General features: G+C 47.2%; 1 long non-coding RNA gene across 1 annotated transcript in view; it reads right to left on the bottom strand.

Annotated features, from left to right (window-relative positions):
* Window positions 1-17,278, bottom strand: part of LOC118022432 — a 19,899-nt gene extending 2,621 nt beyond the window's left edge. The window contains exons 1-2 of the long non-coding RNA XR_004682491.1: window positions 16,348-17,278; window positions 289-403 (exon numbers count right to left, since the gene is read on the bottom strand). This is a non-coding gene — a long non-coding RNA (uncharacterized LOC118022432). The remainder of the gene's footprint in view (window positions 1-288; window positions 404-16,347) is intronic.
* Window positions 17,279-17,489: the final 211 nt, after the last annotated feature.

The raw sequence follows: 17,489 nt of genomic DNA, 5'->3' as shown, positions 1-17,489 counted from the left end.
AGGTGAATGATACGGACCTGGAATGCAGCGTTAGGCTAACACTGAACTCCTGAGCATGTGATTCGTCAGAAGGAGGATCATCTTCCAGACTGTGGTTGACCCAGTGTAACTGAAACTAGGGGAAGCAAAACCACAGAGAAGGGGGCTATTGTAGACACTAGATAAAATAGTCAACCTCGTGTGAAATCTAAGAAATGTAACATAACACAAGGATGAGGTGACAGTTTCACACAGTAAATTAGCAACGTTGTTTTGTTTGCTTTTGCTTTGTTTTGTGTCATTTGGTACCTAGGTTAGCGAAGCGCAGCAGAATGGCCATCAGTTTCTGATGAGAATGTAAGTGGGTCCATTTGGAACTGCAGATCTGGGCCTTTCATCAGGTCCGGCTCTTTCGGAAATAACTCTAAGGAGATAATTAGAGATGCACACAGAGGTGTTTGTACAATGATGTTCATCACGGTGATACTTATCATTCAAAATAATTAGTGGCAACCTAAATATCCAACAACAGGGGAGTGCAGCAATAAGAGGTAGGTTGAATAATCTGTGGTACGTCTAAATGGTGAAGTAGCTATTAAAATCACAAATGGAAGATTATTTAATGAGGTAAGAAATTCTTCACAATATAGTATTAAATGAACGAAGCCAACCCATGCATGCAGTGTGATGGCTAATTAAAGAAAGAGAGAGACTTAGGAAATGAAAGAATATGCCATAATTTTAATTTTGATGATAATTTTCTTTTCTGCATTTCTAGTTTTCCAGTGAACTTCTATTCCACTTACAAATCAGAGGGAAAATAATAAATCTTCTAAGTTTACTCATTCAACATTTTTAAAAGCACAATGTTCTGCAAGGTTAGCGGTCTTAGCAACTCTCCTAAATAATCCATTGTTCCTTCAGAGAGATTGAAGTCATCTGTCTGGAATTCCAAAAGCTGACAACAGTCATTTCAGACCCTCCAGTGTTCTTTCTCACAGATGTAATAGAGATCATCATGTACAATAATGGCAGAAAAAAGTATACAGTGGAAGTTCGGATTCACATTTTAAAAAAGAATATGTAATGAATCAGAGTCAAGTGGCAAAGAAAAAACCCACCAAATTAAAACATTTCTTAATCTCACACTGCCAATAGGTCTATCGTATTGGCATTAAAATTTCTTTTTAAATCTGTTTGGCACTGATTTAATGAAGCACAGAGAAACAGATAAAGCAGGACAAGCAGCCATCATTGGTCCCCAGGGGGACTGCGCGCTGCCCTCCTTCAGCCTGAGAGAGCCACCAGGAGACAGGGTCATTCGATATGGGGAGCTGTTCCCCTTGTCCAGCTTCCGATCGCAGATTCCATCTCCAGGCTGGGGGGCAGTCCGTTCTCAGAGCAGCGGAGCTCCAGTTATCAGGAAACCATTTATCCAGAATCCCCAAGGTGTGGACGGCTCTGAGCCAAAAAAAATAGGGAAAGGAAGAGGCTTGGAGGGGAAGGTGAGGCCAGTCCAAGACAGATAAAGAGCCTCTGAGCCCCGCATCAAGGTGAGAGTAAAAGGCTGAGGATCAGGCCTCGGGTGTGTCCTCGGGGAGGGGGAAGGCTTGCATTCAGTCTCATTGAACCTCCTCAGTGGTTCTGAGCAGTCAAGAGACAAGAGAGGGTTGAAAGAAGCATCAAGAGGGTTGAAGGCATTTACTCAAAGTCACACACCAGGAACCAGTGAGCAGGATTTGAATGCAAATCTGTTCTGCTGCCTTGCTGGGCTGATTCCATCCTCACCCTTGGCGGTGGCGCAGTGGCCTTCTAAGTGACATGTAGCCATTCGAGGCCGTGCAGGCATCCCCCCCCCCTTCCAGGGTCACACAGATTCAAGGGACAGCAGTTTCACCTTCTCTGTCTTTTTCCTCCTCCCCCACCTTGTCTCCGCTTTACTGCAAGAGTCTCGCATCTCCCAGCTTGCCCTTCCACGTCCCCCTTGCCTGGATGGCTGCCTGCCTCTTGGTTTTCTCTCCATAACCTACTCTTTCTCCGGGCTGTGTATCTCCTCCCATGCAGCCAGATCTGCCGACCCCCAGGGTCTAGACCCTGCTCCCTGACCTCTCCTTTTTTGCTTTCCATGTGCCCCAACAAAGTTCTGAGCTGTACAATCAATGTATAGAAACTCTCATAATGCAGAACATTTTCAAGAAAAAGATAAAAGACCTGAACTCTCTCCCAGGAATGAACTACATATAAAATTTTACCAAATGAAAGAGAATGATAATGAATACAGCTAGAAAATAGAGACCATCCAAAACAAGGAGAGCTCCCGAGATCCAATAAATTTAGAAAACAGAACATACTCTCTGTCCTGTTCACCGTGCATAAGAGCCTGAGGCTGGGAAGAGTCCTCCCATTAAAGGGCCATTTTTTTTAACCCAAATTTCTTTGACCACAGAAGCCTTTTCATAGGACATGTGTTAACATTCATAGACCGCTAGTTATATGGTAATAAGTTACACAGTTTGAGAAAGGCCGATGCTTGCTGATGTGCATAATAATGTAAGTAACAGTATGCCAGGAGAGGCTGAGCAGCTCTGCTCCAGCCATGTTGCCCCTTCTGGTCTGCCTGCCCCCACCAACACCCACCTCAGAGCTACCCCACCCATGAATGGATGAATGAGCAGGGAGGTTTGCACTGCACAGACTTGGATTCAATCCACTGTGACAGGGCAGACTGACTAACTTCTCTGGGCATCAGATTCCTTACTGGTCAAATAAGCATCATGATACCTGAGTCTGTAACACACCTGGCATGGCCTGGACCAAACGAATATCCCCACCACACACACACACACACACACACACACACACACACACACACACACTGACTGATCCATACTGAATTGGTCTCTTCCCTCTATCAGAATCAATACACTCATTGCAGAGGCTCTTCAAATTGTTTCAAATGGCTTCAGGTTTAGCCTTGCAAGCACTAAGTTCAGCAAGTAGGAGTCTATTTTTTGAGTTATTTCCATTTTCCATTTGTTAGTGACAGATGCATGCAATTACTGGAACTTCAGGAACAACACTTCCTTCCAAATCACTGCAAATACCAGAGACAGAACACCTTCTCCTCTTGGCTGCTACCCTGGGGTAGAGGATCAGGGTTGTTGACACTCTACACCTTTGATGTAAGAGAACAGCTTCCAAGCTCACTTTCCTGGAAACCTCCTCCCTTCTTGGGATTTTTCTGTGCTCAATGATTGCGTCCCATGTCTCTCTGCAACCCTCCTTCTCCCCCAACAGTTCGTTTTAAAGCTGCGCCTCGAGGCCTTGTTGGGTTTGTGGAGTCATCCTTCTGTCCTGGCACACCTGTCCCATCTCACGACAGGACTAGGCAGCAGCCGGTTAGCTTCCAAAGTGCAGTAACTCAGTTTGCAACCCAGATCTGAAGAACCACCCTTTGATCTCAGAGAATATAACACTGTAAGTAATGACCCAGGGAGACTGGAACTTGGAAATACAATTACATTTTCCTTGTTACTTATTAGAACTGGATCAGGCTCTCCTGTGCTCCTCAAGTCCTCGCATTTTCATTCCTGCATAAACAGAGTCCCTAAGCTCACCATGGCATACTCTTCTTGCTCTGGAATGGGAAAATAGCATCTCCTGACATAAAACTCCTATCTGAAAACTCCCATCAGAAAGAAAAGTCAAGAAGGAGGTATCCAGGAACCTGCCCGAATGAGCCCCTGGGACTTTAGGGTTGACGGTTTGCTGCAAAATAGAATTGTAAGCAGCCACCCCCACGTCTCCCCGCCGAGGGCTTGGTCCTGCCCTTCTGCTCGGAGTTGGAGAAGCATGGGCTCGAGAGGGACCTGGAGGAGAATGCCTGCCCCACTGTGTATTGGCTGTGGGGTCCTCAAGCAGCCTGGCTCTAGGCAGGAATGGACTTCAAATTTCCGAGCCCCTCTTCTCTTTTATCGTTCACAGGTTACCCAACACATTCAGCCACCGCCACGGCAGGAAGTGCCTACAAGATCATTGCAAGGGGGCAAGTTGTGTTGTCAAAGTGTAGCTTAACCTCTGCATGGACCCGAGACCCCAGGAGGGGCCAGGAACAGCAGAAAGGGTGTCCTCTTATGGGCTGCTGACCCAGCCTCCCCTCATATTCCCTCAAGGGTACCTTCCACTCCACACGGAGGAGCATGCACACTGTGCAGAAGGAGGGAAGACCCAGGGAGAACCAGGTCTGGATGAGAGATTAGTCACGCCCGTGGCTGGGCTTTGCCTATAGGAATGAGGCTCCCTCTGATAACAAAGGTCCCCTTAGGAGCAGCTTGTGAATTATTTCCTTTATGGCCCAAACATTGCAATACATTCCTTTTCCCCTACACCTATCGCGAAGTCTGGAAACTCAACAGTTCTCCTCTGAACCCCTAAGTGATGCCTTAACTCTAGCCCTCTCCTCCCCAGACCTCCACCCTCAGCTACCAAAGTGAAGTTTCAAAAACAGGAATCTGGTCATGCTTACACTGTGGCCCAGGCCCATCATCTCCCACAAGAGTCTTCCCCAGGATCACCCACACTGACCCCCTTAGGTTTTCTCTTGCTATATTCCATAGCCACACTCCATACAACAGCCAAAATGATAAGCTGAAAAACAGAAATCGGGTTATGTCATTTCCCAGATTAAACACCATCACACTCAGAAAAGAACTCAGGTCATGTGGATACACCCTCCCTTCTTACTGCTCCTTCTGCTCAGCCCCTCACTCCTCCACTCCTGCCACATTCAGAGGACCCACCAAGTTCATGTCAGCCTTTGGCCTTGTCACTTCTTCCGACTGGAATCCATTTCCCCCACATGAACAGAGTAACCCAGCTCCTCCTGGGCCATTAAGGATCTGCCAGAAACAGAAGTGCTTCTGGAAAATCTACACTCCTCAGAACCCAAGCACATATTCCAAATGGTGGATCAGGTGGGGACTTTCCTTCCACAGAGGTCTTCAATTCATATTACTCAGCATAGCAGAGTGGTGCCCAACCTATGGGGCTGGACTCCCCAGGTTCAAATCCTGGCTCACTGCTTACTAGCTGTGTGACCTTATTTTTTTTTAAAGATTTTATTTATTTATTTGACAGAGAGAGACACAGTGAAAGAGGGAACACAAGCAGGGGGAGTGGGAGAGGGGGAAGAAAGCTTCCCGCCGAACAGGGAGCCCAATGTGAGGCTCGATCCCAGGACCTTGGGACCATGACTCCAGCCGAAGGCAGACGCTTAATGACTGAGCCACCCAGGCGCCCCTAGCTGTGTGAACTAAACAAGATATTTAACCTCTCTGAACCACAGTCTCCCCCTCTGTGGAGTGGAAATACTAATAATAGTATAGCTGTGTCCCTGTAGGCTAGTGTAAGAATCAAATGGATTACTAGAAGGAGACTATTTGAAAAATGGGAATGACAATAATAGGAGTTACTCCAGCAGCAGTGGAGATTAGACCATTTATTCCCATTTCGAACATATTGTAAACAATTGGGAATCCTGAGTGCTCAAGTCCTCCCTTGGCCATCCCTGTCCTACCCATTACCAATCCCAGCCTTAACCTTATGGGCAAATAGAATTTTGGATATTTTCAATGCTTTTGTATAACATAGACTTGGGGGCTAAAGGGCTGTTTCTGATCATTATTCATCTTTTCATTACTGTCATGTATTTTATTGATTTTGCATTGAACTATGTTTTCAACATTTTTAAAATGAGACTCTTGCTTCAGTGGATCCCAGATCCTAACATCTGGTGAATTACAAACAATTGTGTGGGTTTCTTTTTCTTCTTAATTTTAATTTAAAAAATCGATAAATAATCTGTGATGCCTTTAAAAGATATTAAATAACACAATGAACTTGGGTTTTATTATGAAGATATTTTCAACAGTGACTGCACAAAAATCACAGGATTTGTAAGACCTCGAGGTGCTGGGCTTTCTGGAAAACTTCTCATTAAGATCCAGAATAGAATTGGAGGGCCCATGGACAGCATCCAGGCCATCAAAATTTTTGCAAGAGAATAAAGTTAAGGCAAATTAACAGATTTACTGGTAATTACTTTTTTTCCATTCAAAATAAACATAGCTTTTGGGCTGCCTGGGTGGCTCAGTTGGTTAGGCATCCGACTCTTGATTTCAGCTCAGGTCATGATCTCAGGGTCATGAGATGGAGCCCCACATTGGGCTCCCTGCTCAGCGGGGAGTCTGCTTCTCTCTCTGCCTGCCACTCCCCCTGCTTGTGCTCTCTCTCTCTCTCAAATAAACAAAAACATAAAATTAAATAAATAAAATCTTTAAAAAAATAAATAATTAAAAATAGCTTTTGAGGTAGCTTTGGAATAGTCCCAACTTTACCTAACATCAATTAGAATACACTGCTGCTTTTGGCCACCAAAATGTTTATATCTAGGCCATGTGTGAAGAAACAGTGAGAAGGCAGCTTTCTGATCCATGGCAGAAACAGCGGAGGCCGCAGGCAGAAGCCATGCCCCTGGAGGGCAGGCAGCCCATCGAGGGGGTTGGGGGTGGGAGAGGAAATGCAAGTCTGAGGCTTGGAGGCTTGACGAAGCCTGTGTCCCACCCGTTTTTAGGCATCAAGGGACAGAGATAGGAGAGAGCCTTCTGATTTGCTGCCCAGCGCCCTCTCCATTTTCCATGGTAAAGGTAAAAACCCAGAAGCTCCTTCATCCGCCAGCCAGCAGACAGGATGCTACTCCAGGTGGCCCCCTTGGGTTGACTGACAGTCTGGACTAGAGCTCAGGTTGAGCACAGTGGCCCCTCAAGTTGCCCCCAAATACAAGTTGTCTCTGAAGATTCAGTGAATTCAGGGAGCTCCTTTTCTGCTGGCTTCTGGATTTGAAGATAGGGGGAAAGACGATACGCATGCACTCACATTTTGTTTAAATCTGGCTCAGCCAGGTCTCCGAATGACCCTTTCTGACCCTGTAGTCAGACTCAACTATACACAGGGCAGGATAATAGGTGGCCTATTCCAACTCCACTACCCCATCTCCCACGTCGAATGCCGCCTGAGACCACTCACTGCCCCTGTCCAGTGCCTGCCCCTTGACAGACTTCTGCCTTCACCCTATCGTTGACTTTCCTCCAGATCAGGCCATGGCCTGAGGGGGCATTTATCCGAGTCTTAGTTCCTCTGGCTCTGCCAGCCCCAGGCCGGTCTAGGAGTCATGGCCCGGGCCAGTCCTCAGTAGCTGAGACAATACTGCCATCTTGTGGTCGGAAATTCTGCCTGCGGCCAAAGCCGCCCCCGGCGGGCCAGGAGGAGCTTTTCTCAGCCCTACAGGTGGGAGTGGGACAATCCTGGGGGCACCCTGCCTGCAGGAGGCTCACGGACCAGCAGGACACCCAAGTAACCCACAGCGTACATACACTGGGTGATACAGCCCATGACAACGTCAGACCTGCCACACACAAGGGTTCCAACCCAGTCAGCACATACTCAGCGTGCAATACTCCAGAACCAGGTGGTAATGAGAGGCATGCTGGCAACTACAACCCAGTGAGCAAAGTGCCAATTAAAGTAGGTATGATAGCTGTGGGAGCTCAGAGAAGGAGGGACAAACAGCTGAGGAGAAGGTAAGATTTCATAAGTGACACTGGGCCAGAATCTCAAAGAATACTTTGGAGTCATCAAGGAAACAAGGTGAGGAATGAGCAAGTCAGAATTTCTGAGGCTTGCAGAATAGATTCAATTTAGAGATGGAGTACTAAGTGTGGAGGGGACATTCTCATGGTTTATTCGGCGAGGGGCAAGGATGGGGGGGCACAGACAGGAAAAGAGTAGAAGACAAGTCTGAAAAGAGAGAGCTTTGAACGCCACAATGAAGAGTTTAAGCTGTATTAGATTGCAGGAAATCACATGACAAAGTTGTATTTAAGAAGAAATGATGCGGGGTGCCTGGGTGACACAGTTGGTTGGGCATCTCTTGGTTTTGGCTCAGGTCGTGTTCTCGTGGTTGTGGGATAGAACCCCACACTGGGCTCCTCATTCCGTGGAGAGTCGGCTTGGGACTCTCTCCCTCTCCCTCTGCCCTTCCCCACCACACTTTCTGTCTCTCTCTAAAATAAATAAATTAATTTAAAAAAAAACAAAGAAGAAATAAGGCAGCAAAAATAAAGCACAAACTATATGCATAGAAAAACAACTGAACAGATATTCACCATAACGTTAGCAGTAGTTATCTCTGGGGCTTGTGCTTATTTGTATGTTTCTGTCTGTCTGTCTGCTTGTCTGTCTAATCTATTTTAATGAATTTGTACTACCTTTTTTTTTTTTTTTAAAGATTTTATTTATTTATTTGACAGAGAGAGACACAGCGAGAGAGGGAACACAAGCAGGGGGAGTGGGAGAGGGAGAAGCCGGCTTCCCGTGGAGCAGGGAGCCCGATGCGGGACTCGATCCCGGGTCTCCAGGATCATGACCTGAGCCGAAGGCAGACACTTAACGACTGAGCCACCCAGGCGCCCCTGTACTACCTTTTTAATGAAAGAGATAACAGTGCAAGTGATGGGATCAGGAAGCTGCCCACGGTCTCTCACTCTGATGGGCAGTCTCATCCATGAGGAAGCTCCTCCCCCCAAGGGGGTAGGTCCGGGAACCCAGTAAAACTCAGGATCAGAGACTCAGCATCTGTCACGCTGGGAGGATCTTGGGAATCTACCCAACCTTGTACTTCAGATCAGAGAAGTGAGATCTGTTGAAGGGGCAGCGGCTCACCCAAGGACACACAGCCCCGCCTGGACCTCAGGATTCAACCTCACTCCTGCTGCACTCAGGGCCCCTACTTTCTCTTTGCTGCTCACCACCGCCCATCGCTGCGTGGCCAGAAGCTCACCACACACAGCAAGGACCCACAGCTCCGTGAAGCCCACAGGTAGGTAGCAGCCACGCTCAGGTGGTGTTGGCGGGTCTTCCTGTCCCTCTGTCACACGAAGACATACTGTAGAGCTCCGCTTGAGAAAGGAAACAGTTGAGTACCAGGACTTTCATATGATTTCATCCAATAGGTCTCAAAGTGTGCTGCTGGGAGTTCCCACAGATGCAGTCTGCGAAGTCCAAACTTCTTCCATATGACTACTCAGGCACAGTTTGGGGCTCCTGGGTGCTCAGTCAGTAAAGCATGATCCTTCGGCTCAGGTCATGATGCCAGGGTCCTGGGGTCGAGTCCCCCGTCGGGCTCCCTGCTCAGCAGGGACCCTGCTTCTCCCTCTGCCTGTCGCTCCCCCTGCTTGTGCTCTCTCTCTCTGTGTCAAATAAATAAATAAAATCTTGAAAAAAATACTAAGGTATAGTTTGGCTTCTTCATTCTCATTCTTGCATGAGCATACAAAGGACCTTCCCAAAGGCAACCTGACATGTGATGTTGCAACACAATGAATGCGGCTTCTGAGATAATTGTCAAATGAACATGAAAAGGAAGGTGCGAACTTGATTCTACTGACCTTCTCCATTGAATGCCAAGGCAGAGATGAGAAACCAGCGGTCTTCTATCCGGCTAGACATTAGATAAAGTTGCAAAGATATAAAACAATGCCACTCTTCTCATTTTTTATTCTAATTTTTTTAATGGGGAAATAGAGTTCTTTCAAATGTTATTATGTTTACAGCTTATCGTTTTATTTCTAATAAGTTCACAAATTAGTATATATACATCATTTTGCATTTCTAATTTATCATATCGTAAATGTCATTGATGTAATTTACATAAGTTAAAACTCTTTGGGATTGCCATTAATTATTATGAGCATGAAGAGATCCAGAGACCAAAAAATTTGAGAACCTCTAATTTGACTTTCCAGCTTATCACTCTGTGGCCTTCCCGGCCCCTCCCCCGCCTCCCGCAGGGCCCAGACTTGATCTCCTGCCAGTTTCCCCCACCTACAGGGGACGGTCCTCCTCTGTCATCCCTTTACTCATGGGGGTACATCTAGCACCCTTCCACAGTGCTCCCTCTTTCCCTTTCTCTTTCTCCCTCTCTTATTCTCCCCTGCCCCTCTCTCCCCGGGTGCCCTCCCTCCCCCATCTCTCTCCGCTACCGCAGGTTGTGCCCCTGGCCCCAGGCAGGGCTGGACTGATAACATTCTGGGCACAGAGTGTCTTTCTTCCTTCTCTTTTGTTTTCCTGCCACCGGTGGCAGCCTTTGAGTCTGCATCCTGCAAACTACCTGCCCCTCCAAGTGCTTCTCAAATAGCACTTCTTTAAGGGGATCCCAGACTGAGGAACCTGATAGAATAAGGTTCACACCTGCCTTTTCATTATTCAGCTATCATTTTGGGAGCCCCAACTCCATGTCAGATGCAGAGGATCCAAAGAGCATGACATGTTCCCTCCTTCTGTTCACAGTTCCCAGGGAAATGAAGAAGGAGCTAATGGTTCTGTCAAGGAAAGCCAGGAAATGCTTCACAGAAGATGTGCATTTGACAGGGCTCATCCAAGATGAGGAGGAGTGTACTGGGTGAAGAACCAAAGACATTTTCCTGCTGAGAGGAACATCCTTGCAAAGACACACGAATGTGAAAATGCACCACATGCTTAAGGAACTGGATGGATCAATGTGCATAGACTACAGCGTGCATGTGTGTGTGAGCGTGTGTGTGGATGTGCATCGTGTGAGTGTGTACATGAGTATGTGGCATTGTGCGTGTGTGTGGCTGTGTGTGCAAGTGTGTGCGCACGGATGCATGTGCCTGAGGGCACGCATGCATGTGGATGTGTGACCATGTGCGTCCCTTGAGTGCATAGGTGCCGTAGTGCATGTGTGTGTCCACGTGAGTGTCTCTGTGTGAACACAGTGATGAGGAGACAGGAGTGTCTCATGGGAGAGAGAGGAGGAGGAAAGGGGACTGTGCTAGACATGTTACACGTTACCTCGTTCAGTCCTCACCCCAACCTTGCACCCCGAGCGTTATTACACCCATTCTACAGAAAGGATTGTTGAACTGCCAAAGGACATACCATTCGTATGTGACGAAGCTCTTATTTGGGCCACACCTGTAACCAAGGTCAACCACAGAGACCTGACCGCAGAGATTGGGACACTGGAAGGTCTGAACAAAGTCCAGCTCTTCCTACACACCCACCTCTCAAGTGGAATCTCACGGAATCCCTGCGTGCGGGCACCTCAGTAGACATTGTTTATTTTCCAGAGAGTCCCTCCCGCCCATGCCAGGCCAACTCCACACCTGTCTCTGAAGCAGAAGTTAATACTTTTTACAAAGTTTTTCCGGTGATTAATTCAGAGAGCTGACAGGAAAACCTAAACTGGATTTCAATCTCTTAGAACAGCCCGATGGGAAATAAAGTGGGAGGTCAAGGTTTGAGGAAGCTGGGAAGGACCCTCAGATCCTCTCCTGCTCCACAGGGCCTCTGAGAGCTTGGTTTAGCTAGACACAGAAATGTCCGGAAGAGGTCAGGTGCTGCCAGGCTCGCTGACTGTCCCACGTCCACTGTTAGATCAAGTTCACTGGCCTGGTGACTTGGACTGGATGCGCCCCTGCACCTACCCCAGCTCCGCGAACAAGGAGCACTCCTTGCAACAGGCGCTGGGACGCGATTCCTGTGCCAGACACTGGTGAGGCTTTCAGACATTCTCTCCCTTAAGCCATATCTGTTTCCTATGGTCTCCACTGTATTTTCTATATCCCACGTTATATGGAATAAAACTGTATCATACATGATGTATTACAATTTCATTTAGTTTTTATATACTTAAATATTATATGCATCCCATGTTACCTATTGTATATTTTATTTATATACATATTTTTACAGTCATTTGAATCAGTTATTTATCATCCCATTTTTCAGATGAGAAAATGGAAGCCCAGCAGGCTTGGATAACTTAGCTAAAGTCCTGCAGCTAGTAAGTGACGAACAGAATGCAAATCGACCTCTCCCTGCAACACAGGGTTGTGCCTTTTCCTCTGTATCGGTTCTTTGGATTGGTCTCATTCTTAGTCACAACTAGGGTGTGTGACCCCAGGCTGCCTAGACCCAAGTCCCCGCCTCTGGGCAAACTCTGCAGCTCCCCAAGCCGGACTCTGCCACCGAGTCGGGACACGGCCCTTTCTCCACAGGCTGAGGGTGGTAGCAGCATTCTAGACGGACTTTTTAAATCCTGGCCTGAAATCATTCAGCAAATTCTGATTCATACAGAAATAGAATATTATGGAGCCCTTAAAAAGCATAGTTAGAGTGTTTTTATGGCTATGAAAATAAATGCTTATATCTAAAACTAATAATAATAATAATAGACAAATACTTATATTTATAGCATGAGATCACCAATATAAAAAGAAAAAAAATTAAAAGAGGAAAAGCCAGAAAGGAAAGTCACCAAATACTAACAGTGGTTATTTCTAGATGATGGACTTACCCGTTGCCTATTTCTCTTTTTTTTTTTTCTTAAAGATTTTATTTATTTATTTGAGACAGAGAGAATGAGAGACAGAGAGCATGAGAGGGAGGAGGGTCAGAGGGAGAAGCAGACTCCCTGCCGAGCAGGGAGCCCGATGCGGGACTCGATCTGGGGACTCCAGGATCATGACCTGAGCCAAAGGCAGTCGCTTAACCAACTGAGCCACCCAGGCGCCCCGCCTATTTCTCTTTTTGACTTTTCTGTATCTCACAGTTTCCCACAATAGACATGCATGGCTTTACAATGGGGGGAGGAGGGTGGTGGCATATTTAATACCTGACTGTGGCTTGAAAACTGTGTGGCACCCCTTTCCCAGGCACCTCAAAGGCCCGGACTGGAGCGGTTCCATATGGAGAGCCTGCCCCGGAGCCTCCCAGCAGGCCTCTGCGCCCAGGAAAACAAGGCCTTCCGCAGGGGTGGGCCTCTGGGTTTGATTTCTCTGCCCTCCTGTTCTCCTTTCTCGCTTCACCTGAATAGGCCCTGGAGAAGGGCCAGACTGCAGCCTGCATCCAACCCTGCCCTCCCCCGCCAGTCTGCATCTTCAGCTCTGCAGCCTCCAAACCAGACACCCAGCCCCGACTGCTCCCTACAAGCACCTGCCCGGTGTCGGCTTCCGTTCAGGGCGCCTCTGAAATCTCCCCTGCGCTGTGTTGCAGTGTGTCCCACCCTCTCATAGGACAGTGCCCAGAAGAGCACCTGGGAACCCAGAGTGTAAAAGGGACTGTCGCCTCCCCACTCTTGTCGGTTGCTGTCACCCAGGACCACGCATGAGGCTTTAGCAACAGCCCCTGTGAACTCACTTCTTCCTTTGACATGCATTTAATCAGGGCTTCCGGGGGCCGGGTGGTGGGGGAGCGGGGGAAGCTGAGCAGCCCCTGCCTGGAGGGGTCAGTTCCACTAGGGGAGACTCATGACAACACACTGGATTAGCAGGAGGACTGATGCCACTTCTGGTGGGGTGGCCTGGTGAGGGGCAGACCCCGTGTCTGGGAAAGGCTGGCCAGGAACACTGTGTCTGGGCTGGATGCCTGATAGATGAGGGGTGATCAGACAGAAGAGACACAGGTCAGTGTTTTGTGCAAAGGCAATAGCATGAGCAAAGGAACGGACACACAAATGCGAACGTGTGAGGTGTATGGCAGGTGGTAAAGTCGTTAGAGTTGAACCTCCAGTTCTGCCTGCAGGACCGAGGAGGTAGGAGTCCCTCCTTCTGGCAGAGGGAGCCTGCTGGGTCCTTAAGCAGAGGACCTGGGAGCAGGCTTGTTCTCAGGAGACTGCAGCCACACAGGAGACAGACCCGAAGGTGGGACAACCGCGGGGCAAGAGGGGGAGGGGGCGGCAACATTCTGTCTGTCCTGCCCCCTACACTGCTCTGGAGATCTAGCATGGAGTAAGAGCCACATAATTATTGGGCTCTAGTTCTGAAATGAGAAATTCCAGGCTTTCACAGTCCCGGCCCTGCTGGGGAAACTGCCCTGAGTGGCCAGAGAGTCCCATGCCTGGACACTTGGCATTGGGAACCAGAGAAGTTTACGCCCATCTCCCTGGAGGCCCTGGCCTGTGACTATGAACCTAGAAGAAGCTGGTGGTCTTATTTGTCACCACAGACTACAGCATAGAGCAAGCTATTCTGCAAGAAATGAGACAAAGCTCTAGTCACCAAAACAGTGTGGTACTGGCACAAAAATAGACACATAGATCAATAGAACAGAACAGAAAGCCCAGAAATAAACCCACAATTATATGGTCAATTAATCTTTGACAAAGCAGGAAAGACTATCCAATGGGAAGAAGACAGTCTCTTCAACAAACGGTGTTGGAAAACCGGACAGCTATGTGCAAAAGAATGAAACTGGACCACTTTCTTACAGCACACACAAAAATACACTCAAAATGGATTAAAGATATAAGTGTGAAACCTGAAACCATAAAAATCCTAGAAAAGAGCACAGGCTTCTTTGTAAGTTCTTTGACATCAGCCATTGCAACTTTTTTCTAGATATGTCTCCTGAGGCAAGGGAAATAAAAGCAAAAATAAACCATTGGGACTACATCAAAATAAAAAGCTTCTGCACAGTGAAGGAAACAGTCAATAAAACTAAAAGGCCACCTACAGAATGGGAGGATATATTTGCAAATGACATACCCAATAAACAGTTAATATCCAAAATATACAAAGAACTTATAAACGTCAACACCCCAAAAACAAAGAATCCAGTTAAAACATGAGCAGAAGATATAAATAGACATTTCTCCAAAGAAGACATCCAGATGGCCAACAGACACATGAAAAGATGTTCAACATCCCTCATTATCAGGGAAATACAAATCAAAACCACAATGAGATGTCACCTCAAAGCTGTCAGAATGGCTAAAATCAAAACCACAAGAAATAATAGGTGTTGATGAGGACGTGGAGAAAGGGGAACCCTCTTGCACTGTTGGTGGGAAGGCAAACTGGTGTAGCCACTGTGGAAAACAATATGGAGGTGCCCCAAAAAGTTAAAAATAGAACTACCCTATAATCCGGTAATTGCACCAGTGGATATTTATCCAAAAAAATGCAAAAACACTAAATCAAAGGGACACATGCACCCCTATGTTTATAGTCGCATTATCTACAATAGCCAAATTATGGAAGCAGCCTAAGTGTCCATCGATAGGTGGATAGATAAAGAAGATAGGGTATATAGGGGCGCCTGGGTGGCTCAGTTGATCAAGTGTCTGACTCTTGATTGCGGTTCAGGTCATGATCTCAGGGTCGTGAGATTGAACCCGTGTTGGACTCTGTGCTGGGTGTAGAGTCTGCTTAAGACTCTCTCTCCCTTCCCCCTCTGCCCCTCACATCCCCACTCATGCTCTCTCTTTAAAAAGAAGAAGAAGAAATGGTATATATATGTATATATAAATACATATATAACACATTATATATGTATTTATATAATTTCTTATATATGTGATATATATATATATATAAAATGGAATACATTCAGCCATCAAAAAGAATGAAATCTTGCCATTTGCAACATGTGGATGGAGCTAGAGTGTATTATGCTAAGCGAAATAAGTCAGTCAGAGAAAAACAAATACATATGATTTCACTCATATGTAGCACTTAAGAAACAAAAAAATGAAGGGCACCTAGGTGGCTCAGTTTCTTAAGCATCTGATTTCTTTATTTTGGCTCAGGTCATGATCTCAGGGTCATGGGATCAAGCCCCGAACTGGGCTCTGCACTCAGTGTGGAGTCTGCTTATCCCTCTCCCTCTGCTCCTCCCTCTGTGTGCTCTCTCTCTCTCTCTCTCTCTCATAAATAAATAAATAAATAAATAAATAAATAAATAAATAAATAAATAAATCTTTAAGAATAAATAAAGACATCCACTCTCCTCTCACTCCTCCTGTGTTTTTAAATGTCACTCAGAAGTCATTTATTCCTTCCAGTAGAAACCTCTGTATTCATACTTTATCTACCAAGTTCAGCAGCCTGATTTTGGGAAGTATTCTATCTTAAAAAAAATTCTTGCTCAGATCTTTCACCTGTTCCAGATTTTTCAGACTTCAGTACAGCAGCATATTGGTTGGCCCCATTTAAGAGAACAGGAAGAGGGCGCAGCCAAGCTTCAGCCTGACACAATTTGGCTCTGGAACCTTCTGGAAACAGGCTCCAAACCCAAGAAAAGGTGTAGCCTTTCCCAGATGGATGGAGTTCTGCCAACTTTGACCCAAATCTGCATCCCAGGTATGCTGGATGAACAGGAAGATGCGTGCAGCTGGGGGGCACTGGAAGAGGCCCATTTCTTCTTTGCAAAAGCTTGCTGTAGCCCCAAGCCCCTCATCCTCTGGACTTCTAACCAAAGCGTCTCTAGTCAGCCAAGGCAAAGGCCTACCTCCACTCACAGAATTCAGGTTCGCAGCAGGTTCGCAGCAGATTTTCTCCTTTAGACACAAACCAGAGTTTCAGGAAATATTTCAGCATAAATGTCCTTCCTCCCTAAGCTGAAAAGTCTCCCTTCCATTCCTGCAGAAAAAAAAAAAGAAAACTTGTTTTCTCTCCTCTCTGGTTTCAGATGGGTTACACTATGAGGCCAGTTCTCCTGGTTTGGGCAGAAATTCCGTCCCGGCCTGGACCTCCACATCCTTTTCTAATGAATGCCCCCAAACCTTTCTACAGAAGCAGCCTCAAAGTTCAGAGCAGAGGTGAAGGCCCAGGAAGGGTCCACACAGCTGCCAAGACTGCAGAGGGGCAGGAGGGGCTGTTGGTTCGAGGAAGAGGGTGGCCTCTTCGACTCCTGCAACTACCTTGTGTCCTCCATGGGTGCGTGCAGAGCCTCTCAGGGTGGTTGGCTGCTGCAAACAGGCAGCATCCTTTTCATCTCTTCTGACAGAGCACGCTCCACTGTGCCTTCACTGAATGTTTGCTGAGCACTTAGTGCGTACCAGACACCCTCTTCGTTCCAACTTTTATGACATTGATTTTTCTTCCTCTCTGGAGCAGTCAAGCGTTTTCAGGACTCAAAGTCTCTTTACCCTTCAAACCCCTCCAGTGAAGAAAGGCACACCAGAACAGTACACACGATGAATATCTGTCTGGTTTTGGTCCAGAGGCAGCCAAATGGTCCGCTTTGTGGGGTCAAACCACGACCAGCCAAGAAAGAGACACTGAGGAACGTGGCCAGATCTCAAGACTGGCTCCATGAGACTTCCCCAAGTAGATGTCCCGAAGCTCCTCGAGCTCTCCAGGTGCTACACCTCTCGCTTGCCCCGTGGCAGGTCCCACCCTGACACCCATCCGCCTGAAGGGCGGACCAGGCCTGCCAAGTGAGAGGGAGGCCAAGGCACCGAGATCCCTCAGCAGCTCCCTGGGGTCCTCTCTGTCTTCCTGCCTTTCTCCACCGGGACACCAGGGAGGCCCCAGGGCCTCTCTCTGTCACACTGGCACAGGGGGACCCAAGGACAAGCACCACCCATTCCAGGAACACAGGGCCTGAGAGGGACAGGTGACCACTGAGAACAGGGCTGTGTGTAGTGT

The sequence above is a fragment of the Mirounga leonina genome, unplaced genomic scaffold (genome assembly GCF_011800145.1).
Source record: "Mirounga leonina isolate KUSES-001 unplaced genomic scaffold, KU_Mleo_1.0 Mir_114, whole genome shotgun sequence".
Taxonomy (NCBI): Eukaryota; Metazoa; Chordata; class Mammalia; order Carnivora; family Phocidae; genus Mirounga; species Mirounga leonina.
The sequence above is the reverse complement of the archived record's forward strand: the minus strand, read 5'-3'. Positions and strand labels throughout refer to the sequence as shown.